The sequence below is a fragment of the Aethina tumida genome, chromosome 5, assembly GCF_024364675.1.
Source record: "Aethina tumida isolate Nest 87 chromosome 5, icAetTumi1.1, whole genome shotgun sequence".
Classification (NCBI taxonomy): Eukaryota; Metazoa; Arthropoda; class Insecta; order Coleoptera; family Nitidulidae; genus Aethina; species Aethina tumida.
The window spans coordinates 5357156-5383632 of NC_065439.1; the positions used below are offsets into that span (position 1 = coordinate 5357156).

The window sequence follows — 26477 nt, forward strand, 5'->3', positions numbered from 1 at the left end:
GTCGACGAAATTGTCAAACTTATCAGCACCAATGTTTTCGGTACAGCAGGTATTAACCTTTATAAGACAATTATGAAGTTCATGTGTTTAAAATGATGTGAATTTTATGTGAATATGATGTGATGTGGTGTGGTGTGGTGTGTTGTAAAATGGTGCGGTGCGGTGTAATGTGATGTGGTGTGGTGTGAAAGAACATCTCCTTTCGTTAATATCTCCACTACTGTTAGTCATATTAAATAGCGGTGTACAGCAATCAACGCTTTAGAAAAATAAATCAATTTTTCTGTTAGAAACTGGAAATATCTTCTTCATCAGTGGTCGATTTCGAGTTGCCCATTCACGTCTTTATTGGATGTTTTCGAATCAGCTGAAACATAGGTTAGATTAGACAAGTTAGAAGAGTAAAAGAAATAAATGGTTATTTTGGTAAATTTTATCGTTTACTTTTATAAGTCGATGTAACTGTTGGTAAATCTCTTTAAATTAAAATTAAAAAAAAAAAAAAACATATGACATAAATAGTAAAAGACAATTATATTTTTGTTACATCTGTTTTTGAAATGAAAAAACATTAAACAAGAACTATTAATTATAATTAATTAAAAATTACCATTCAAGTATTTCTATTAAATTATAAGTTGAGGTGAACAATCTATATATAAATTATATTGATAACGGAATGATGTTTCATTTTTAATAAAATCATATGAAGAAATTTATTGTTTTTTCATATTAGAGTCACACAATTAAAATACCTCGATATAATTTAAAAGTTACTTGTAAAAAATTATCATAATCTTTCCCAAATAACATTAAAAGAATAAATATCTGTAATTATAAACATACAACATGTTTGTTTATGTTTATAAATTTTCTCTTATACTTTCTTTAATAAAAGTTTCCATATATTTTGTTAAAGTTCATCATTTCTAAAAATTTCATTCTACGTAAAAGTGTATTTTTACATTTTCATTGTGTAAGAAAGTTTATTCATTGTTTCAGAAATATTTAGTTATACTAAGTTAAATTACCAGAAAATTAGTTAATTTGAGATATATTATAAAATTCTCAAATAAATTAATGTGTATTTGTATTAATTTGTATAATGTGCAAAGTATTTTAGATTTTAGTGGTACATTTGAGAGGCTTAAGAAATGCCTAATAAAAAAATTAATAATTTTTTTAAAAAATGACCCACATTAAATGTGAAATTACAAGTATGCGACAACAATAAACGATAAACTAAGCATAAAATAAAAATATTCTTACCCATTTTAATTCGGTATATTATTCACTTCCATAACAAAAGAACCGAAACCGATGAGTTATCTGTTTTGCATTTCTTCTGAATGATATTCTATGTGATCTTGGATTCATTTTGTGTTGTTTTCTTACTATTTGATAGCGATCCACTCTTCATTATAACTGAGTTATAAAATGAAAGGTTTAGAAGGATTTCCATTTTAAATATCGCCATTGCACTCCCTGTATAAACAAAAATACAAAATTATTACACTTATTTGTAATGTATTTATTAGTACGTATTACACTGTTCATACTATTTTAAACTATGTGGTTTATAAATAATATCAGTATATTAATATATTTATACAAAATGATGTGTGTATATGAAATACGCCAGTTTAAATTATAAATGATATCATTTATTTCAATTTAAGTTTTTTTGCAATATATTCAATATTGATTAGAATAATTGCATAATAATTTTTAAAGAGATTACAACATAATTTATTGAGACTATTCTAAAAATATGTGTTTATTCATTAAAATTTTATATATTTTAACTTTAGATAATTATTACTCATATTCTAGTTTATAAAATGTTGTTGACTGTTGTTCTTTCTTTTTTGGTAAAATAAACACGTATAATTTATAGAAAACATTAATAAAATAACATTAATTTTGGATTTTAAATTTAAATATGTTGTTTGTTTTTTGTTTGTAACAGAGCTAGAAAACCGTTAATAAATGACTTCGTGGGAGAATTTTTAGACCACCACTTTGTTTAGATTCTCACGAATTTTTTCATATTTTTATGGGTTTTCTTAAAATTAATCTTACATTTGGTAATCGTAAAATAGTCGTAAAATACAAAATTTATTTTAAAAATTACTTATCTTAATCTAAACGTTCGTTGATTTTTTTTAACACATGTGTTCTTTTCGAACCCTTATCTAGTGTCAGGGTGTGGTCGCACAGTGGGTTCGAAGTTTAAATAGTGATATTTCTATGTAGAACTTATTCAGTAATTAAATTAAATTAATTAAAGGAAAATGTAATAATTTACCCCAACAGGAAATTTTAGAGAATTGTAACTTTGTTCTTTTATTTTTGTCTTATTTAAGTTAATGAATTGATTTTTAAAAAAGATTGAAAATGTTTGTAAGTACAATGGTTTTTCCTTATGCAAATAACATCAGAATTGTAATATTATTGAAACAATGAATTGTATTGTATTTTGAATTGCATTAAGGTTTTTTAGACCAAGTACATTATTATTATTTAGATTAGGGTTTCATATAGAAAAACTCTTAAATTAATTTGGCAACAATGTTGAGAAAAGGAACATTTGTTTAGTTCATCTGATTGGTTGAAGTAGGATCGTTGTTGGAGACATTCAGATTCTTAAGGGTCTTAAGTCACCACCTACTTCACCCCTTCCTAGAATCCGAGTTTATAAAACTCTGGGATTCATTTATTTCGGTAGATTTTTACCCGAATTTTTCAAGTGTCGAGATCGAAGTTCTTTTAGTTGTTTTTACTTACTGTTTGTCAAAGTTCAACCTTTTTGCCAAGAATTTAAGTAAATTTAAATCATTCAATTTTTTTCTATTTATATTTATTTGTTTTTGTTTTTCTTATATTTATTTTGTTAATATAGTTAGGTTGATTAAAATTGAGTTTTAATTAATTCCGAACTAGAAATTAAAGAACAATAAAACAGTGAGTAGAAATTATCTAATATTTCGGTTTGGTGAAAGGTGTGAGTATTGAGTGTAATACATCACCTTAGTTGAAGAAGATCTGTTCAACAAAAACAAAGGTTAGTGATATTGAAATTAATTATGGAGTAAGAATTGTATAGTCTAACCTCATCAATATTTTGTGTAAAATTAAATCGCTCCCTTTAACCTGTTGTAACGAGTCTTTCAAAAAGACTTTGGTTATACCAATTGAATTATCATCGGTAACCCGTTACATGTTAACTAAAACAATGTCAAACCAGTTACTTATTAATTTTCAGGTAATATCAGTTAAATATTATTAGAAACATTATATGAAATAAATAAAGTAAAACTAATAGATACACTTTCAGTTGTTTTTATAAAATATTTGTTGGCTAACAAGAAAAAATAACTTTGATTTATTTTTTGGTAAAATAAATACGTACATTCTGCAAAATATTGAGTTACTTTTGTTGTACATGTACATAAATATTATAGTAATTTATGCTGTTAAAAAAATAAATATAAACAAGACGACCTAATTACCTAAAAATACTAAATAGTGTGAATATATAAAAAATAAGAAAACTGATACATCAATCTACTTTTTCCTACAATAAGTAGATTGTATTAATAATTAGAATTAAACGTTATTAAAAATATTCATCAGAATAATTGCATAATAATTTTTAAAGAGATTTGCTACATAATTTATTGAGACTATTCAAAAAGTATGTGTTTATTTATTAAAATTTAATATATTTTAAATTTACATAATTATCACTCATATTCTACTTTATAAAATGTTGTTCCTTCTTTTTTGGTAAAATAAACACGTATAATTTATAAAAAACATTAATAAAATAGCATTAATTTTGGATTTTAAATTTAAATATATTGTTTGTTTTCTGTTAACTGAAACAGTGTCAGACTCGTTACTTATTAATTTTCAGATAGTATCAATTAAATATTATTAGAAACGCTTTCTGAAATAAATAAAATAAGGCTAAATTTTACACTTTCAGATGTTTTTATAAAATATTTGTTGGCTAACAATAAAAATATAACTTTGATTTATTTTTTGGTAAAATAAATATGTACATTCTACAAAATATTGAGTTACTTTTGTTGAACGTGTACATAAATATTATAGTAATTTATGCTGTTAAAAAAATAAATATAAACAAAACGACCTAATTACCTAAAAATACTGAATAGTGTGAATATATAAAAAATAAGAAAACTGATACATCAATCTTCTTTTTCCTTTTTTTATAAAATATTTGTTGGCTAACAATAAAAATATAACTTTGATTTATTTTTTGGTAAAATAAATATGTACATTCTGCAAAATATTGAGTTACTTTTGTTGTACATGTACATAAATATTATAGTAATTTATGCTGTTAAAAAAATAAATATAAACAATACGACCTAATTACCTAAAAATACTGAATAGTGTGAATATATAAAAAATTAGAAAACTGATACATCAATCTACTTTTTCCTACAATAAGTAGATTGTATTAATAATTAGAATTAAACGTTATTAAAAATATTCATTAGAATAATTGCATAATAATTTTTAAAGAGATATGCTACATAATTTATTGAGACTATTCAAAAAGTATGTGTTTATTTATTAAAATTTAATATATTTTAAATTTACATAATTATCACTCATATTCTACTTTATAAAATGTTGTTGACTGTTGTTCTTTCTTTTTTGGTAAAATGAACACGTATAATTTATAGAAAACATTAATAAAATAGCATTAATTTTGGATTTTAAATTTAAATATATTGTTTGTTTTCTGTTAACTAAAACAGTGTCAAACTAGTTACTTGTTAATTTTCAAATAGTATCAATTAAATATTATTAGAAACACTTTCTGAAATAAATAAAATAAGGCTAAAATAGTTACACTTTCAACCGTTTTTATAAAATTTTTATATTAATTCCAACTCTTGAAATATAAATATAGTTTTAAAGCAAATAGTGTTATCTACTAATACGTTAAATAAACATGAATTGGTACTATGACTAAACTGAGAGGAATAAACATTCCATTGATATTTAAACATAATTTGTCTATTTGTAAAGTCAATTATAAATAAAATTTAATATATATTTATTAATATATCTGATCAGAAAGGATCATATTTTTATGTACAAAATTTAATTTTATATAATGTATGAATTAAAATATTCTTGATTGTGTTAATAGTGAAAATATTTAAAAAATAAATTTTATAATTTGAAATTATATTTAAATATACTAAAACAATTCAATTTCCTTTGTTTGTACAAACACCTGCTTTATTCATGTCTAGATATTTAAGTAATGGGCATTGTATTATAGGCTATAATTGAACAAAACATAAGAGATCATTTATTAGGTTATATAATATACAATTCTTAAGGATACCCTCTAAACAATGATTTGTTTCAGTCACCATTGTAATGAAAAAATGATTAAAATAAAGTCCAAGACTAAAATTAACACTAAAGAACATACCATAATCAACACAAGTAGTTAAATAATATTTTATGTGTAACAGAACAGAACAGTATTATAATTAAGAAAATATATGGTAGATAAAGATAACAGGAATTCTATTTATTATAGATGTGAACAGTCTAACCTCGCATATTACTATAAATTGAATAAGTACTAAGTTACTGTGCTGACAAACCTTTGAATTTGTTGACCTATTAGGTAATCTAAGATGTTGGTATGAATTGGTTTTTTCACACACTCACAACTTTGTCTTAATAAAACGTGCACTATATTAATAAATCTGGTACGTTTCCACGATGTTCGTTCAAAGCTTCCATGGAATCTGTCGAAGTAACTGAAAATTGCCCTGCTTGTGACCTTGAATAAGAGAAGGAACAAAGCGGTTTGTCCAATGAGAATGAAACGTTCGCACCCCACTCAACATAGTTGTCAGTTCGGGTAGTTTATGAATTAAATTTAATACAAAATTTTTGTTTTAATCATTTTTTCTTAATTATAAATATTTGATTTCACAATAATCTTGATTTTTTTCTTCAAATGTATTATTTATATTATCATACCGCGGATCAATCAATATTTAAGTGAATTATAATAGTTAAAGATTACTGTAAAAACACTAATTTATAGTAAATTATTTAATTTTTAATTAATTGATTAATATTAATAAACATGTTATTCTTAATTTAATTGAATTTATGAATTTTTTATTTTATAAGGCAAACAATAATATTGGAAACTCTCTTTTTAATATATTTAAATTATTATAAAATTAGGTTCACACCAACAAAATGGTAGAGATTATTATTATTATTATTAATGCCATATCGCATTTTTTTACTTTGAACAAGTCATATTTTTTGTATAATTTCGAAGAAAAAAAAGTTTTCTTCATTAATTTTGATTTACATAACTGTTTTTAACATATTTCAGTTTTACATTAAAAGTGAAATATATAATATTAATCAAGCACGTTAATAAATATTAAACAATATAACAATCTGATAAGTTAATTTGAACTGTGAAAAATATAACAATAGTTTTTTTTTACTTATTAATATTATTATCATATTATTACTCGATATTCAATATAAATTCATTTAAAAGTAAATTTAAGAATTTCTATTAATATCTAATATACTAATTTTCAATTTTTATTGTAAATTTGTACTTTTTCAGAAACCTTTAACTAATTCAGTAGCTAGAAACACATTTTTTTAAATATATTTAAATTATTATGTCGGATTTTTTTAATTTAGTTTCACATCGCATGATCCGTATCTAATTTCTTTTATTTGTTTGAGCATGATTAGAAATATGAAAAAAATATTAATCTGACTGATTAAATTGATTTTTGAAAAAAAAAATAGTTTATTATTATTATTATATGATTTATTATTATTTAACATTTAAAATAGATTTATAATCAGTACTAAGTAACAGAAATCATTAGAAAATTGAATTATTGAATTATGATTCATAAATATCAATCTAATACGTCAATTATATTTTTGGAACAAATTTATATTTTTTTTAATTTATTATTACTATTGTCATATTACTTGTTATTATTTGCAATTTAAAATAAATTTATAATCAGTACTAGATAACAGAAATAATTAGAAAATTCAATTAGAGTAAGATTAAGAATTACATTTTTATTAATATGACTCATAAATGTTACTCAATTAATTAAAAATTTTGTTAATATTTGAAGCATAAAATTAAATAATTTACTATAAATTTGTGTTTTTACAATAACCTTTAATTAATTCAATAGCTGGAAATACTTTTGTCTTTTTTAATATATTTAAATTATTATATCCGATCTTTTAAAATTAGGTTCACATCACAAGATCCGGATCTAATTTCTTTTTATTAGATTAAACACGTTCAGATGTATTAATAAAAATCTTTGGAATAAATTTATATTTTTTTAATTTATTATTACTATTATTTGTTATTTTTGCCATTTAAAATAAATTTATAATTAGTACTAAGTAACAGAAATAATTAGACAATCCAATTAAAGTAAAATTATGAATTAAATAATAAGACCCTAAAGTTAATAAATATTAAACAATATAACAATTTGATAAGTTAATTTGAACTTTGGAAAATATAACAATAGTTTTTTTTACTTAATATTATTATTATTATATTGATTGATATTCAATATAAATTCATTTAAAAGTAAATTTAAGAATTTCTATTAATATCTACGCTAATTTTCAATTTTTACTATAAATTTGTATTTTTTCAGAAACCTTTAACTAATTCAGTAGTTAGAAACACATTTTTTTAATATATTCAAATTATGTCGGATTTTTTAAATTAGTTGCACATTGCATGATCCGGATCTAATTTTTGTTATTTGTTTAAACGCGATCAGAAATATGATCATAAATATTAATCAGACACCTTAAAATGATTTAAAAAAAATAGTTTATTATTAATATTATTATATTATTTATTATTGTTTACCATTTAAAATAAATTTATAAACAAATTTATAATATGTAACAGAAATAATTAGAAAATGGAATTATTGAATCATAAATATCAATCTGATACGTTATTATATTTTTGGAATTTATATTTTTTTAATTTATTATTGCTATATTATTTGTTATTGTTTGCAATTTAAAATAAATTTATAATCAGTACTAGATAACAGAAATGATTAGAAAATTCAATTAGAGTAAAATTAAGAATTACATTGAATTGAAGCATAAAATTAAATAATTTACTATAAATTTGATGAATTCTGATCTTTTAAAATTAGGTTCACATCACAAGAATCGGATCCAATTTCTTTTTATTAGATTAAACACGTCCAGATGTATTAATAAAAATATCTTTGGATTAAATTTATATTTTTTTAATTTATTATTACTATTATTTGTTATTGTTTACCATTTAAAATAAATTTATAATTAGTACTAGGTAACGGAAATAATTAGACAATCCAATTAAAGTAAAATTAAGAATTAAATAATTAATAGTAATTAACATTAATTACAATGTTAATTTTTTCTCAGTTAATTAAAATTCTGTTAATATTTGAAACTTAAAATTAAATTATTATTGTTTACCATTTAAAATAAATTTTTAATCATGTTCTTCAAAGAACTATTTATTGTCACGTTTCGGAGACCCCATAAAAGTCAACCCTCTGCTCCCACATAATGCACCGACAAACTACCCAGGTAGAATTTCAGATAACGTGTTTTCTTTGATTTAAACTGTTTGTATACCACGATTTTAAAAGGAAAAATTTTATATAATAATTTTTTTTTCCATATTGTTAAAAATTTCTACACCACTAAATCCTTTTTTAAACAAAGGTGCTCTTGATTTTTTTGGGTAACACAACTGTATTTCACAACACAACGAGTTTTAATGCTTAAAGAATATTAAAGTAACCATTAAAACTGAAATATCTCATGTTAATCTATCTCCTTGTTAATTAATTAACAAACAAAATTGATCAAAATCACGTCTAAATTGTAGTAATTAGACCAAACTTAAATAGCTTTGATAATCAAATTTATATGATCGAGAACGAAAGCTTAATATATCATTTTTATTATCATTATTTCTAGAATGGCTTTTAAATCATCAATTTAAATTTAAATTGTAATAAACATACTAAAAGGTATTGAATAATATAATATACTTTAAATTTATGAAATATGCATAAAGTTATCTTACTTTTTTTATTTATTTATTAATTAAACTTACATATTTTAACAATTCAACAAATACGAAGTTTTTACTTATGTTAGATAGATAGACAAATAAATACTATTGAAGTATTTTAAAATAATTTTTTAAATATTAAATATTCACATTTGTTGATGCTCAATAGAATTTCTTGTATAAGTATATAAAAATGTTTGTTACCATTAAAATAAATATGACTTTTGTTAGTAAATGTCTAAAAGGGACTCACCTTAATTAGCCAGTTCGTGAAACGCAGTTTAACCCTTCTTTAAGGATACCCTGAAACATAAGACAACAAAATTACCCCCACAGAAATATGCGACAATTTTCTGTTAAAAATTCAAACAAAAGTGACTGTCATGAAACGTCGCGAGAAAAAAGTCAATAAAAAATGTCAAATACAATACTGGACAGACATGAAATTTTGTAATTTATTTATATAAAGTTCTCACTTAAATTGTTAAAATAATTTTATGTATAACGATCCAAATTTAATTAAATAATTTATGTTTCACTATTAATTATTAAAATAAAATTTTATTTATTAATTTTATTAGAAAAATAATATACAAAATTGTTTAACAAATATATATTAATAGATAAAATCAAACAGACGTAACAACTGAAATTAGTAAAGTTGTGTGTTTAATAATTTTTTTTCAATTAAATTTACTTTCAACAAAAACATCTTTTAATTTTTTTTATGTAGACAAAATAAAATACTAAAATTAATTGAATGACTGAAATTATTAATTAAGTTAATAAAGTTTATTATATAAATTTAAATTCAAAGTAGTAAATTAAAAATAGTTTCTTAACTTAACTTTATATATAGGTAACAACCAATTTTAACATAAGGTCAAATTTTAGAACACCCAGAATTATTTTACATGAGAATCTGAGAATACAAGTCTATGTGCACCGGAAATTGTGGTACCTAAACCAAGTTTATTTGAGATGCTAAATTATTAGAAGGTCCACTTGTCCAGATGTCTTTCTGTAACGGGGACACATTGGTGACATTTGGGCACCAGATAAGAAAGGGACAGATGGTAACCTTTTTAGGTTGTATTTTTTATTAAATGTATACAATATATATTATATAAAAAAAATTAGGGTGTTCCGGAATACCACATACTCACTTTTACATAATAAATCAATTTATCAAAAAAAATATTTCTCTTTTCCTGATGGACTTTTATGTAAATCAAAGTAAATTAGGAAATAATATTGGACAAGTTATAAAATTTGGTATTAATTATTATATAATAACAATTTAAATTACTCCAATGGAATAAAATGGAATTAATATTCAAAATGAATTTGTATGTATTTAATTAAAATAAATTTGGTATAAGAAACAATTCTTTATTGGTTTTAAATTTACTAAAAATTTAATTTACGAATTTTACATTCAATAAAAAATCTTTTCAATTTTTTATCTATACATAATAAACATAAAATTCATTAAGTTTTAATATTATTCTATTTTTCATTCTCTATAATTTTATATGATAAAAATTGAGACAGTTACACAGAAGAAAATAACATTTCATTAAAACATTTTGAGTTAAGATAAGGCTTTCGCTATTACTAATGGCTGAGATCTTCAGAAGTCTGATTTGGTACGTGTCACTTTGACATTTGATTGACAACTAAATGATAACTTAGACAACTGATGTTCTCGAAATTTCATTATGGTCATTGGCCGTTCTTATCTGTCATACACAGTCACTTTTACATGTCAATTTATCAAAAAAAAATCTCGTTTTCCGTTGGACTTTTATGCAACAGTGAGTATGTGATAAAAATTTGTCGGATAAATTATGAAACTCGCTGTATAATATACTACATTACTATTTAATTCAATTATATTCTTCATATAAGAATTGAAGAACTTTAAAACACATCACTTTTAAGAAAAAACCTTTTTTTAATCCTAATTATTATTTCAGAAATCGACATCGAAGTGTTTTGGAATATCACTTTCTTTTTAAATACACAGCTACAAAGGAACTGTGTGTGTTATTTTTTAATATTATAACCAATTTATCAATATTATTTTATTTTGTTATGATGGAAAACATATTTGTGCATCTTCACCATTTCTATAATTGACTGATTTTTTATCACTTCATTTTAGTTTTTCGCTAATTTCAATATATTTTCAGAATAATTTGCATAATAATTTATTTATTTTCAATAAGATATTCAGTATATACTTTATTAGTCATACGAAATATTTATTACTATGTATCTCTGACTGACTACATACAGTAAATTATTGTTAATATTCAATATTATAATCATTTTTCGTATACAGTACATATTTTAAAGTAAAATTAAAATGCTTAATCTGTAATTTAAGTGACAATCGAATACACGACTTGGCTGTCTACTTTTATGAGAGGTGACTTAGACAACAATAATAAATGGTTACAATTCTTATAAAGAAAATAATAAATATTCTAAGGGTTCATCTATTAAAAGAACAAAGAAAAATATTTAAAAACTGCACCCTAAAGATAACATAAAATAAGGATAATATAAACTGTCCGCCTGGAGCCTAAATCTCATAAAAAATATCCCGAACCTTCCTAATTCCGCCGTCTTCCAAATTCTTCTGCCCCAGGTATCCATTTATAATTTGGATAATGTAAAGGTTACATACAGCTTTTGTCACCATTGTTTAAGTCTCTTTATTTGTTCGGATTTGTATTTCTCCATTAATTGTCCAAGTTGTTAATCAGATGTCAAAGAGGCACGAACCAGAACAAACATAGGCACTATTATTTATAAAAAATATTTCACACGTTGATAATTCAGAGGTGTCGAAAATCATTTATTTTAAACTGAGCTATGATAGAAAACAAGTCAAATATAACAATTTCGCCTTCTTTAATGTGTAACGGGTTACCGATGATAATTCAATTGGTATAACCAAAGTCTTTTTGAAAGACTCGTTACAACAGGTTAAAGGGAGCGATTTAATTTTACACAAAATATTGATGAGGTTAGACTATACAATTCCTACTCTATAATTAATTTCAATATCACTAACCTTTGTTTTTGTTGAACAGATCTTCTTCAACTAAGGTGATGTATTACACTCAATACTCACACCTTTCACCAAACCGAAATATTAGATAATTTCTACTCACTGTTTTATTGTTCTTTAATTTCTAGTTCGGAATTAATTAAAACTCAATTTTAATCAACCTAACTATATTAACAAAATAAATATAAGAAAAACAAAAACAAATAAATATAAATAGAAAAAAATTGAATGATTTAAATTTACTTAAATTCTTGGCAAAAAGGTTGAACTTTGACAAACAGTAAGTAAAAACAACTAAAAGAACTTCGATCTCGACACTTGAAAAATTCGGGTAAAAATCTACCGAAATAAATGAATCCCAGAGTTTTATAAACTCGGATTCTAGGAAGGGGTGAAGTAGGTGGTGACTTAAGACCCTTAAGAATCTGAATGTCTCCAACAACGATCCTACTTCAACCAATCAGATGAACTAAACAAATGTTCCTTTTCTCAACATTGTTGCCAAATTAATTTAAGAGTTTTTCTATATGAAACCCTAATCTAAATAATAATAATGTACTTGGTCTAAAAAACCTTAATGCAATTCAAAATACAATACAATTCATTGTTTCAATAATATTACAATTCTGATGTTATTTGCATAAGGAAAAACCATTGTACTTACAAACATTTTCAATCTTTTTTAAAAATCAATTCATTAACTTAAATAAGACAAAAATAAAAGAACAAAGTTACAATTCTCTAAAATTTCCTGTTGGGGTAAATTATTACATTTTCCTTTAATTAATTTAATTTAATTACTGAATAAGTTCTACATAGAAATATCACTATTTAAACTTCGAACCCACTGTGCGACCACACCCTGACACTAGATAAGGGTTCGAAAAGAACACATGTGTTAAAAAAAAATCAACGAACGTTTAGATTAAGATAAGTAATTTTTAAAATAAATTTTGTATTTTACGACTATTTTACGATTACCAAATGTAAGATTAATTTTAAGAAAACCCATAAAAATATGAAAAAATTCGTGAGAATCTAAACAAAGTGGTGGTCTAAAAATTCTCCCACGAAGTCATTTATTAACGGTTTTCTAGCTCTGTTACAAATGATCTTAAATATCAAATTGAGTTTAATAAAATATATACAAATTCATTTTGATTATCAATTCCAGTTTATGTGAAAACAAAATAAGAAATGAAGCCTTGGGGTAATTTAAATTGTTATTACATGATAATCAGTACCAAATATTATAATTTATTTTATTGAAATATTATTTTTGTGCCTCTTTTAAGCTATATATACTTTTGAAAACTAACAATTGTTATCATAACATAATAGAGAATGAAATAATAGAATAATAAAACCATTTAATATTAAAACTTTATGAATTTTAATAATTTCAAATAGTTATATTAAAATAATTTATAAAAATCAATACCAAATTTCCTGATTTATTTCTCTATGTCCAATACTATTTCTCAATATACTTTGATTCACTATTTGGCAGCTTTCAAATCTTAATTATAACAAAATTTTCAAAAATAAAATATTTTAATGAAATGTTATTTTCATTTTCTTATGTTGAACTGTACACAAATTAACAATTGTGATCATATCATAAATCATAGAGAATAAAATAATGAATAATTTATGCATTTTAATAATATCATTCATTCAATTAGTTTTATATGCTTATTATATACAGATAAAGAATTTGAAATCATTATTTTTTGGTAAAATATATGTAAAACCAACAACTAATTGATTTTAAATACCACATTGAGTTTAATGAAATATATACAAATTCATTTTGATTATTAATTTCAGTTTATGTGAAATCAAAATAAGAAATGAACTATTGGGGTAATTTAAATTGTTATTACGTGATCATCAGTACCAAGTTTTATGATTTAGTTTATTGAAATATTATTCTTGTGCTTCTTTTAAGTTATATATAATTTTGTAAACTATCAATTGTTATCATAACATAATAGAGAATGAAATAATGGAATAATAAAACCACTTAATATTAAAACTTTATTAATTTTAATAATTTCAAATAGTTATATTTGAATAATTTAAATTGTTATTACATAAGAATCAATACCAAATTTTATGATATATTTCTCTATGCTCAATATTATTTCCCAATTTACTTTGATTCACTATTTGTCAGTTTTCAAATTTCAACAATAACAAAATTTTCAAACAATACAAGATATTTTAATGAAATGTTGTTTTCGGTTTCAAGTTTTATATAGTAATAAAAGTTTCTAATAATTAATATTTAATTTGACCATTTATCTAGGGCCAAACGTTTCATATTTTAAAGATAATAATTAATAATTTGGGTATTCTTTAATAAAATATTAAAAAATAGCAAAATCTGCATAGCATCTGTTAAATATAAATTATATATTTTGATAACACAAATTGTTTCCCTTATCCTAAATCTTCAAATCAAAATAACAAATGAAATATCGAAATGCTTTCCAACAAATAGTTAAAACTAACTCTTCTAGAAGTTCTTCTAGTACTGATGTAGCAAAAGCCACAATTTTAGACACGAAGGCTAATAAAGAATAGAGTAAAATAATTGAAAACATATACTACAAGTATATTTTATACTTATTTGTGATATGTTGGTTAGTTTTATTTGAATCTGCTTTAATAAGAACTTTATATAAAGATCGAGGATTCCAAAATCATTGTTTGAGTAACAATGGTTCAGCACAATCGAATCAAACTGTCCACTTGGCCGTTTGACTCGATTACGAAAGAAAACCTTCGAAAACAATCGAAACAATCGGGTAATTATTATTAAAAAATGGCGAATGCGCCAGTTTGATCAATATCTTAACTTTAATAACTCTTTAACGGATATAAATTATTGAATTATTTAATAATTAATATTAATTATTGAAGTTTAATTTTTAAAATACCATGTAATATGGGTGTTGAAAATGAAAGAAATAAAAAAAAAACTGTTGATTCATTCAACCATGTTCTTCATTCATTTCCTTTTTAGAAGCAGAGTTTATAAAAAATCTGACTTTTTATTGTTTTATCAGATTTTCCCTAATTTATATTTTCCTATTATCTATCTATAAATATATTCAGACTTTAAGGAAATTTGTGAAAGATGTGTATATTATGTGTTAAAAATTCAATGATCTACCCAAGAAAAGCTACGAAAGTTTAGGTATATTAAATTCAAGATATTAGGTAGAAATTTTATAATCGTACATCATTGGTAATTTAAGAAAAAGCATTTCACTTAATCTGTCCTCTCAAAACGATTTTAATGATTTAACGTTTATTGTATTAAAAATACCACAGGTAAAAAGTTCAAAGTTTGAACTACTCCCACCTAACTGATAATTCATGAAGAACTAAAAGAAAATTGTTAGTTTTTCTTATTTGTACATACACATACCATAGAATATAAAATTATGTATTAAAAGAGCTAATTATACTTTATTTCAAAAATAGAGAATGTACCCATTTATTCGTTAATTCATAGAGAACTAAAATATGAAATTATAATACAAGGTATTTAAATTGTTAGTTTTTCATATTTTACTTAAGAGAAATTTATAAATTGTAATTTTTTACATACCTTAGAAAATTTACTCCCAGACTATTACTATTTAATAATGGTAAATCCGTCCATTTATTTGGTATGTTGTAACCGAAACTGTGTTGTTTAATTGATTGTATTACTCTACAACTCCCTGCCTTTATAATTTTAATTTTTTATTTATAGTATTTGTAAATTAATAGTGATCTAATTTGTAAATTAAACTCAAATGAGTGAGTACATGAAAGATATTAGAAGGTAAACAAAGCACGATATTTAAATTCTTAACTTCCAACTTGTTAAAATGTAAAAAAAATAAATTGATCAATTACTAAAATTTTGTTGTTGTGTAAATATTGATTAGCATTGTTCGTTTTAAAAGAGAATGTCAAGACTGATGATACGGTTATTTTATGATTCAGAAGATAAAGAATAATTTAAATTATATATGGATCATTAAAGCATAAATGATCACAAATAAGAATCTATGAGCAATTTGAAATGTTAAAGCATAAATAAATAAAACAAAACAGAAATACTATGAACAATTTTATTTTTATTTTAAAATACTTTGTGTACAGTACATTTGACAACGGCAACAACGGCATTAAGTAGCCCAAATCGGGGCCCTAATTGAAGATGGCATATATTAAAAATATTTCTTTTATATTTAAAATAGCTTCTAGTTTCTTCTTGTAGGGTTGTATTAGATAGGATTTATCTATCATCTACTTCGGGGATGACCAAATGGGAGAGTGATCAAATATTGTAATGGCCAAAACAAAAAAGTTGAAGGAACTACGCAAAATAAAATTGATGATATGCTCATGCTACTTTTTAACCATGATTTTCAGCCATTTTCGGTGGTAGAAGATCATGGATTTCAATTGTTTGTACAGATACTTAATCCATCATCCCGATTACCTAACAGAACAACAATAACAAGTACCGTACTTCCGGCTAAATATGAAAAAGTGTATAATAAAACTAAAGAAGCAATGAACAACGTAAATAAAGTTACTCTTACAACTGATTGTTGGACATCATCTACAACAGACAATTTTTTGGGAGTTACTGCACATTTTCTAAATAACATTGTAACTTAGAAATTAAACATGCAGTACTAGGATGCGAAGTTTTTGGTGAAAGACATACTAGTGTCAATCTTGCCAAGTTTATTAAAAATATTATTGAAGATTGGAATTTAAAAATTAAAATTTTAATGATTATTTCAGGAAAAACGCTCCTAATACTAAGAGTGCAATAAAAGAAGAACTTCAGTTACAGCATTTTGGATGTTATGCACATACCTTAAACCTTATTGCTCAGAATTCTTTAAAATACGCTGAAAAAAATTAAAGGGAATGTAACATTTTTTAAAAGAAGTTCATCTGCCATGACACTATTTTTTAAACAGCAAAAACAATTAAATATTGAACTAGCGAAGATTCATACAAGACGTCCGTACCAAACTTGAAAATCCCATTAACGTATACAGTAAAAGCAGAATAAACCACAGAAGAACAAATGTCGGTCAACCCATGTTGAACGATGGACAAACCCTCATAGAAATGACCTTGACAGACCAGGAGACGAAACAATCGGAGGAACCACTAGTGAACATCCAACTGGAGTGGGAGCTTCGCCTCGGGGAAACCATTAGTTGAGCCCCATCCACAAGATGAAAACATACGGATACAACGACAACCTAACAAAATTATAGCTCAATACGCCGACGACACTGCACTTCTAACAAGCCACAGGAACACAGGAAGTATCCAAAGACTCCTACAGACAGCCATGAAAGACACACTCAAATGGTGTCGCAAATGGAAAATCCAAATAAACACAAAAAAGAAGATCACCAACCCCAGACAGCGTAATCATCGAAGGAAATAAGGTAGAATGGGCCAACGAGGCCAAATATTTAGGAATCCAACTGGACTCTAAGCTGACCAGGAAGAGGAACACCGAGGAACTCTGGAAGAAGACAAAAGTGGCCATAGGAAAACTATATCTATTACTATGTAGAAACAGTAAAACAGATGATGAAGTAACTGTTTGGTGGGATTTTAAAGGAATCGTTTTTTTGAGTTTTTACCGGATAAAACAACGATTAATTCGGACGTCTACTGTCATCAGCTGGACCAAATGATAGATTTCAACAGAAAGGGCCAGAACTAATAATGTTCCGGTCACTCAAAGATTTTTTGAGACGGTAAAACGTTCACCTCAAATGAGGTCAAAAACCACCTCGATCAGCAAAGACCAAAAATTTTATTTTTACCAGAAAGATGGCAAAAGGTGTTGGACCAGAACGGCTAATATATAATTTAATAAAGTATTCGTTTATTATACGAAAACTCAAGAAGAACACAAAGTACCATCGCTTGTGGAAATTGTAATGGTTTGTATTTTACTCCATTATGTTTTGCTAATTGTCTTATGAAAATTAAGACATTTAAAAAATCCCTCCTGAGGGTACCTTTGAAGATAGTACACGTCGTTGATCTGTTCCCTCACATAAACGACTTTCTCATAAATAACAATTAAATTGACATTTTATTTCTTTAAGAAAGCATTTAAATTTCGGAAAAACTGGGTTTGATAATTACAATAACCCTCGATTTGTACATAAAACATATGCTGAATTTTTATGTGCATACTATTTAACAAATACAACCTGATATTCTCGAAGTATTATTGACACTGGTGGATTTGTTAAAAGTGATAAAAGTATTCACAAAAAAAAAATAAATTAGGACGAAATATTTGACATCATTTAAGTTTAAATAGACTTCTTAAGAGCGGAAATATAGCTTTAACAACAATTTCTCCTTCCTATATATATACGGAATAAGGATAGAAGACAGTTGAAGGTGGCTATGATTTAATCGAACACGGTGTGTATTTTTAAGAAAAATAAACGAGGGCAAAATATTTGGCACTACTTATGTACTTAAATCATCTCTGGATAAAGGTAAAATAAGTGGAATTGATGAAGATAAAAATGGAAATACACCATTAATGACTGCTATTAAAAAATCCACTAATGTGAGAAGTAATTTAGCAGATTTCACAAGAAAGATAAATTTGGGCAAAATATTTGGCATTACTTAAACTAAAATTTGGAAAATCATTAGGAGTGGATGACTCAACAGTTTCCAAACGTTTGAAAGCATTAGGAATGAATTCGACAAGGCATTCATTTGCTGCCAGAAAGATGGGAAAAAGTAGTGTCTTGTGATGGGCTGTACTTTGAGTGACGTGTTGTGCACCACATTGCGTAAATAAAGCATTGATTTTCACAAAAATAACAGCGAGAACTTATTCAAGCACCTTATATAATAGTATTTTTGGAATTCTAGGTTTTGCAGCTTCTGAACATATGTAGGAAAGGAGGAAAGCTGCATTAAACAGCAAAACAGAAACTGCATGGCTCTACTACAAGCTCTGAAGCCACGCCCAACTTAGATTACTACGACAAAATTTAATCTGGTTGGGGAAAGTGCAATTACACAAGCTTGGATTTTGACGACTGATATATGCATTACGGATAATGCCGACAGGAGGTTGTTTCCTGATAGATTTGAAGGGTCAAGCATCTTCTTGGTTATCGAAAATCACCTATTCGGGGATTATATGATTAGAATTCAGATAAATTTTTGTGGTAATAACGACGACTGACCTAAATCTTCACACCAAAAGACGACAAACGCTGGTCCACCCATATTTAATAGTCTTTAGTTGCACCTTATTATCAATACCAGTATTTAACAGTTGCATTTGATTCTCGAATCACCAAAACTTTAAGTGAACTTGTGATTATTTATATAGACGATATATAGTGGAAATCCTCCCACGAAGATATCGGATTAAAAATGGTAACAGTCTTAACTAACGAGTCGCTTTTGATAATTTTTGATCCAGTCCAATTGAGTTATACATAAGTGGAAGTTCAATCGGTTACGGACCAATCACTTGAAACACAAAAAGAGAAAGTCAAGAGATTAGTACTGATATTCACCATAGGAGGAACAGCATATAAGAATATTCTGAACATAGCTTCCATAGTACTTCTGGAAATATAGACTGAAAAATGAAGTATATCTTCATTCTGGAACACCCTTCTCTTATTTGGATGAGTATTGTTTTATAGATAACGATAAAAAATATTTGTCACGAAAGTGGTGATGTGTATATAACAATGAGCAACGTGAGAATACTCAAGATTCTCCAAATTGTTTCAAAATAATCGACCCTGTAAATAGGGGAACAGTTATTAACAACTAGGAAGACAATCATGAAGATATTAAAGCTCAAACTCAGTTCTATTATCTAATCCAAATCAACTGGATGACTGAAGGAAACAATTGTTGAGGTGAATCAGAGAAAAATTCGGAAAATACATTCCTCCCTTAGATAATCACTCGTTCCCATAAGAGAAAACATTTCAGTTATCAACAAATTGATTTTTAACTATAACAAATCTATGAACATCTGTCGTAAACCACAATAATGTTACAAGTTTAAACTATTGAACAATATAAACTTTTAGATGTACATATTATCTATTTAAAGACAACATAATTGTCAAACTTATCAGCACCAATGTTTTCAGTGCAGCAGGTATAAACCTTCATAAGACAATTATGAAATCATAATTTCGTATCTCTAAACGTAGACTAAAATATAAAGATGCTTATGATCTGAATCTCATGTGAATGTGATGGTAATGTGATTTGATGTGGTATCCTGTGGTGTGATGTTGTTTAAAGAGACTTCTTAATATGTCCATTGGTCAATTACAGTTTGTGGAAGTTTTCTCTCTTATGTCAAAAGGAACCTACAACGTTTAATATTAAATATTACGAATCATCATCAAGAAAAGAAAATTTTACCTCTTAAAAGAATTAAAAGTTTTCCAACATCTTTTTTCATTGACATGTCTATTATTATTAAATTGCGGCTTGCAGCAACCAACCCTAGAAAAAGAAGCAATTTTTCTGTTAAAAACTGGATATATATTCTTCATAGGTCCTCGACTCCGAGTTGACAACTCACATCTTTATTGGATACGTTTTCGAATCACCTGAAACATAGGTTAGATTAGACATATTAGAATATTTATTGTATATTTTATATTTTATACTTTATTTCATATTTTATATTTTATATTTTATTTTTTCTTCGTATAACTTTTTTTAAAATATCTTATTTTGTAAAAATGATCCACATTAAATATGAAATTTTATACATTCATATATACATAATAAAAGATAAGAAATATTCTTACCTTTGTTAGTACGGTTCATATCCATAATGAAGAAGCCACGATTCTTTTCAAATTGTTCTGAATGATATTCTATGTGATCTTGGATTCAATCCGTGCTGTCTCCTTATTTTTTGATAATGATCCTCTCTTCATTATAATTGAGTTATAAAATGGTAGACTTAGAAGGATTTCCATTTTAAATATCGTCTTTACCTTACCCTAAAAACAAAAATAAAAAATTAATAAATTCTTAACATATTTATTAGTACTGTTCATATTTTTAAAAAACACGACAAAATAGGTGGTTTAAAAAAAATTATCAGTACTATATTATAATAAACAAAGTTATGTATATTACAATAGATAATATAGAACATCCAAATAAAATAAATTCATTATTTTACCACTGGGCAAGTTTATAAAAAAATTTTAGATTACAAATGAAATCAGACAATTGTTATTTATTTCATTTTCAATGTCATTTTTGCGACATATTTGAAATTAAAAATATTTTTGAAGAAATACTCCTTTTAAATGATGTACCAATGAAGTCCCTTTTGCTCACTCAAAAATTTGGGGGTTGCATCTGCCAATCGAAGGTTTAATGTGGCTATAAAATTTTCCTTTGTTCTACCCTTTATAACCAACCAATTTTTAAAATTTGTAGCTTAGGGCTCTAAATATTAAATAATTAACATAAATTTTACAAAAAAGAAACATTTGTTAAGTATTATATCACATAAAATTTATTATTATAATATATATCAGCAAAAAAAGGTGGGTAATATAAATTTAAACCGGGGGTCATCCAAATTTGGCGAAATAATATTATCAAACTAAATATTTACTAATACTTCTTGTTGATTACTGTTGTTATTAATAATTATATTTACTCAAAATTAATGGAAATTTTACATTTTGATTAAATATAATTATTTTTATTATTGTCTCTAAACTTAATACTTAAGACTCATTGTTGAATACCTTTTCTTATAATATGAAGATTGTATTAACAATTAGGGACAAATATTATTAAAAATATTAAGCTTATTTATCAATATCTCTGATCGAAAAGAGTGTTATATGAATTGAAAAACTACAAAATATTTAAAAAATAAAATAGGAAACTCTATTTAAAAATTCTAAAACAATTCAATTTCAGCCAATCTTTGTAACATTGGTTTATTCATTATTAATTTTGAGTAATATTGATTATACAAATTTTTAAACAATTCTTATGTAGTAAAATAAATACATCACTTACATATGTAGTAATACCCCCTTAACAGTGATTTATTTCAGTTTCATTATAATAAAAGCAATTATCAAAATATAATCCAAGAATAAGAAATTAACAGCAAAGAACTTACGATAACTAACGCTAAAATAGCTAAATAATATTTTACACAGGTATTAGATATGAACTGTTAAAAGTTTTTACTATAAATTGAATAGTAATGTAATAATATTACCTACTAACCTTTGAATTTATTGATCAAATCAATTTATTAATTTAAGATGGCACATGTTGGACCACGTGGTTTTTACACATTGACTCACATTGACAAACTAAAGGTACATTACACTAATGGTCTTGCTCCTTGTAAGTCTACGATTACTTTGGACAACCTTCCTTCTAAACTGCATCAGAAATAATGAAAATGGCCTCGAGTAAGGGTCCCTTACTAAGAGAAGATATAAAGCCATGCGCTGAACATAAAGATAAAGGGGGATAAAGCGGTCCGTCACAGACCGTCTGTGCCCAACCGTCTGCTTTCAGCCAATGAGAATTGAACTTGCGTCCCACACCACACGGTTGTCAGTTGGGACGGTTGGAAATTAAACTCAATTTACAAAATTAAATTTATAAATATGTGTTTTGCACTAATCTTTAACTAATTCAATTGATTTAAACATTTTTGTTTTTTATTTTATTTATATTGTTATTATATCGGTCAGAAATATTAAAAAATATATCAATCTGATATGTTAATATGATTTTTGGAAAATATAAAATTTTTTTTTAATTATTAGTATTATTATTATTACACTATTGTTTGTCAATTCATTATTAGACAATTAATGATTATTTTTTCTCAATTAATTATAAATTTTGGTAATATTTGAAACTTAAAATTAAATAATTTACTAATAAATTTATGTTTTTACGGTAATTTTCAACTAATTCAATTGAATAATTAAATATTTGATTATAAATTTGTGTGTTTCTAGTAACATTTAACTAATTCAATTGATTTAAACACTTTTGTCCTTTTTCTGAACTCAAAATTGGGTTTCCATCTCAAGATCTGGATCTAAATTGTTTTATTTACTTAAACACCTTCAGAAATATTAAAATATTTTATCCAATCTGATATGTTAATTTGATTTTTGGAAAAAACAGATAATTTTATTATTACTATTATTATATTATTTACTATTTAGAGTAGATTACCCTCAGCTTTACAGTCCCACAACCGACAAAAGGCCCAAGCAAAAATCCAGGTAAAATGTTTGCTTTGTCCATGTACAGCTACTTTTGTTTTGTTGCATTTTCTTTACTTTATCTCCTTACATTGTGTGAAAATATAGCAAAAAAGCACAGTAAAACTTTTTACTAAAATAATACTAAAGTAATAAATATGTCTCGATTTTATAAATAGCATATAGCTTGCAAATATTTAAATATCATATACATTTTTATACTGCTCTAGCTCAAGATTTGATAATAACGATAAAAAATGTGTTAAGTTATTTATATAATAATACAAGATGTACAAAATTTGGGAGTAGTTAGAACACCTTCCATAATGAAGAAAATCTGAATAAATCTGTTTTCATTATCATTATTATTATCAATTTTTATATTTCTTCAGCCTCTTAAATTTGGATTTTAAATTTTTTTCATATTTCCGTAACATTTGGTCCAATTGTGTTTAAATGTGATACCTATTATCTTAAAATACATTCTTACAATTCAATGTCCAACTTTATCCATAAATGTACAGTAGAGTAGATTGGATTGCATATTTTTAAAACTATTCAGCTTTTCACATCCTTTACACAATTTGGAAGAAAACATTAATTATTAATTAATAATAATAACACAACAATACTTTTATGAATTTACTATTTATAAAAGCAATAAGAAGTTCACTAAATTATTTTCTTGTTGAAAATATATAAATTAATAGTTTAAATTAAAATTTTGCCATTTTCATTCCACTAATAAGAGCTGTTTATTACATAAATAAATATCGATTTGTCTATACCAACTTTATTATATCAAATTTTAGACATTTCTAATTGAATTGTTTTTTACTAAATTGTTATTTTAAAAAACTTTGTACCGATAATTTAGTAAGTATAATTATAGATTATGTTAGCATTGATTTTATCGTACCTTTAGGTGTTTTTAAACATAAAAAAATTTATCATCCAAACTATGTAATTTTACTGTACATAAAACTTTATGAAAATTGTCTTTAAAATGGGTAATTAAAATTTGGGAGCAGTTAGAACACGTCCAATGATGAAGAAAATTTTAATAATTTTCATTTTCTCTTGAAAATAATTTATACATTTTAAAATGGTTTATATTTTCAGTCTAAAATATTATAGTATGAAATAAATTTATTTATTTAATAATTTCAATTATTATTAACATTTTATATATTTATTATGTGTAAATAAAGCATTAAAAAGATTTTTTATTGAATGTAAAAATAAAGTAACAATTGTTATCGGTATGATAAATATATTCTTATCTATTGTAACTTGAATATGCAATGAATTGTGTTTTATTTTAGATAAAATTTATAGCATATGAGTCTCCCTAACATTGAAAGACAATCATATGTGAAACAATGGAATAATCAAACAGAGTGATCTATCAATTTATCCAGTCCACATAACAATTAAGAATTTGAACTGTTCAAAATTCAATTTCTAAAGTGTTTATTATTAATATCCAATTCAGGGTTACCAAGTTTTACTAACTGAATTTAACCATACACCTCTTTATAAGAGTAGAATATACATTTATTTGATATTTTTACACAAATTATCTAATTGACTGCCCAGTATGGTTGCTGGAAGATCTAAATTTTAAAAACAATTTATTGTCACAGATCTTGAATAAACTCTTCAGCAAATTCACCAATTAGTTGTGTGTTCCCTTTTTAGTGGTATTTGCATCTCTCGATTATTAAAGAAATATTAAATGCTAATAATACTTTAGTTCCTTATATTTTAAAAATGCTTTTATTTTGTAGAAATAACTACGACAACTTACTAATCAAGGTCTTAATAGTTTTATTTATTATAAAGTTTTATTTAAATATTTTTTATTTCTTTTGGTAATTGATAAGTGATAATAATTATTTATGATAATACTGTTTTTAAATGTTTCCTTTTAATTTATGTACTGTAAGTTGATGTTTGTCTGTTGTGTAATAAAGAATTATTATTATTATTTATACATGAATTAAATACAGCAATAAGTTTTGCAACATTGTAAAAATAATGTCAAATAATTAATCTTTTTTCTAATAACCATTTCATTTAAATGTAATTATTTAGACCTAATTTGAATTATAGAATAAACAACGAAAGAGGTATTAAAAAACATAATTAGCCAAAAGTGACAAATAATTTGCACAAAAAAGATAAAATATATAAGCCCAAAGGAAAACTTATCTACGATCAAAGATTAAATATATTTTCTCCTTAAACGTATATATTTAATCTTTGCTACGAACATAATTGTTTAAACACTGACTTACGTGTGGGTGTACAGTTTTTCATCATGTTTTTATCGTTTTCATGCTCATCCATTTCAGATATGCCTGCAACATAATGAAAATAAGTTTTTGAAAAAAGATAAAGAAGTTACTAACCTGTTATAACAAGAATATTATCAGATGGAATGACATAACAGTAAGCCGTTATTGACACATGGAGGTTATGATTGAATAAATCAGTATTCTGGGTTGCCTAAGTAGTGCGTCAATATAATGCAAGAGGGGTACTAAGTAATTCTTTTATACTGAATTTTCTAGCCTTAGCCTTTAATTTCTAGAGCATGCAGGGCCAACGTACAAAAAACCGGGTAACATATGAAATCTAATCTTTCAAAGCGGTGGAACTATATTCATTCAATAATTTGGAACTAAATACTCCCAATTATATTGTCAATGCATTTGTGAAGCCCTTGACAGACGAATTCAGATGGATTACATTTATGCTGATTCTGTACTTCACCTCATATCATTATACTTTGAATCTTACCTCAAAGGAGGAAAAAACTATGTCTTTCTTTCCTTAAAGTGATATGTTCTGGAGTACCACA

At 24.9% G+C, this 26477-nt stretch overlaps 2 long non-coding RNA genes across 3 annotated transcripts; both read right to left on the reverse strand.

Annotated features, from left to right (window-relative positions):
- Nucleotides 1-226: 226 nt before the first annotated feature.
- LOC126265533 (uncharacterized) lies at nt 227-9553 on the reverse strand. The gene is made up of 3 exons (XR_007548026.1): nt 9441-9553; nt 1270-1485; nt 227-367 (listed from the first exon to the last, which is right to left on the reverse strand). It is a non-coding gene; the product is annotated as an uncharacterized LOC126265533 (long non-coding RNA).
- A 6835-nt stretch (nt 9554-16388) lies between these two features.
- Nucleotides 16389-26095, reverse strand: LOC126265517 (uncharacterized). Of its 2 annotated transcripts, XR_007548004.1 has the most exons (5): nt 26026-26095; nt 25912-25974; nt 21149-21346; nt 20754-20944; nt 16389-20698 (listed from the first exon to the last, which is right to left on the reverse strand). It is a non-coding gene; the product is annotated as an uncharacterized LOC126265517 (long non-coding RNA). The 2 variants fall into 2 exon arrangements; XR_007548005.1 differs by lacking the exons at nt 25912-25974; nt 26026-26095 and adding an exon at nt 22608-22810.
- Between the last annotated feature and the right edge of the window lie 382 nt (nt 26096-26477).